The sequence below is a fragment of the Trichechus manatus genome, unplaced genomic scaffold (genome assembly GCF_000243295.1).
Source record: "Trichechus manatus latirostris isolate Lorelei unplaced genomic scaffold, TriManLat1.0 scaffold00092, whole genome shotgun sequence".
In the NCBI taxonomy this organism is placed as follows: Eukaryota; Metazoa; Chordata; class Mammalia; order Sirenia; family Trichechidae; genus Trichechus; species Trichechus manatus.
Genome location: NW_004444028.1, coordinates 2,310,921 through 2,312,378, shown reverse-complemented (window position 1 = coordinate 2,312,378; position 1,458 = coordinate 2,310,921). Strand labels below are relative to the sequence as shown.

Genomic DNA, 1,458 nt, shown 5'->3' with positions numbered 1-1,458 from the left:
TATATTTAAAAATTCAGAATTCAGCTTTCCTTGTTCTCGTTAGCTACAGTGTTTTTCATTGGTTTGCCCAACTTCATTAACCCAAGTAGAAAATTCTTTTAAAACTCAGAAGCTTTAGATTTATATGACTTTTAAAGTTCAAGAAATAATAATAATCTGACTCAGTAAGTCAGAACCCTCAGTCTCATCCTCCAGATATAATGGGAAGGCAGGCGACTTGTCCTTGGCCTTTCCTGCACCTTGTCATCTGTCAGCAGTGATAAATGTAAGCCTCTGAGTAGAAGGGCCCTTAGAGGCCACCTGTTGCCTCTCAGCAATGCCCTCATTCTACAACTCAAGTTCCTGCTTCTCAGAGGATTGCCTGCTCACCCACTCCTCACTCTCTGCAGCCCCTCTGCTACCTAGATTCCTGCCGTTGCCTCCTACTCCAGTATATCCTTCTAAAGGAAGAGTGAATCATCTTTCTAAAATGTAAACCTCATCATGTAGCTTCCCCGACCACTCTCTTGAACTCCAGACTCATTCATCCTTCTGCCTTTCCAACATCTCCACTTGCATATCTGATGTTGTTGTTGTTGTTGTGTGCTGTCAAGTCAGTTCCGATTCATAGTGACCCTGTATGATGGGGTAGAACTGCCCCATCGGATTTCCTAGGCTGTAATCTTTACCGGAGGAGATTGCCAGGTCTTTTCTCCCCTGGAGTTGCTGGTGAGTTCGAACCACCATCGCAAACTTAAACCCTTCAATAGGTTCCTTTTCCCAGTGCCCCCTGTCCCTAGTCATTCTTCATGTAAAAGCAAAGCTTCTGTAGATGTTTTGTATGACCTTGTTTAGGCGACCTTTTATATCTTTCCAGGCTTGTATCTTCACTCTACACTCTAACCACATTGAACTACCTTCCATTTTCCACTTGTACCATCACCAACCTACTCATGGCCCCTTACACATACTCTTTTTCTACCTAGAACACTTTTTCCTGGACTTAGGCCTGGCCAACACCTTCACATCCTTCAGATCTCAGTTGGTGCTTCCTTTCCTCTACAGAGCCCTCCCTGGCTTCTCACGTCTGTGTTGTCCTGTCCGTATGTGCTGCTCACAGCACTTTCTGCATCTCCCTTCATAGCGCCCATGACTTTTTATTGTGGATTTTGGTTCTGCTTGTCTGCAAACCACTTGTTGAGGACAGGAAAATTGTCTAACCTCCTATTTGTAATGCGGAAACTATTAAGCGCCCTGCTCTAACTTGGTGTTTGGCTCCAGTGAGCAGATGGCTGAGACAAGATACCCACTAGGTCCTCTGAACCCAAGGGCCCTGCTTTTGCTTGTATATCAGGATTCCTTCCCACTTCCTTCTCCCTTATTCTGTTTTCTTGGCCCAAGCACCACGTGTAGCCTAATATTGTATATTCTATTCTTGGAGCTTTTAGGCTAGGATGTTGTTGTTGTTTTAGTTGAACT

The 1,458-nt window shown here is 44.4% G+C and overlaps 1 protein-coding gene across 10 annotated transcripts in view; it reads left to right on the top strand.

Annotated features, from left to right (window-relative positions):
• Positions 1–1,458, top strand: part of LPP (LIM domain containing preferred translocation partner in lipoma) — a 756,943-nt gene that overhangs the window by 681,105 nt on the left and 74,380 nt on the right. The gene's annotated exons all lie outside the window — the stretch shown is intronic.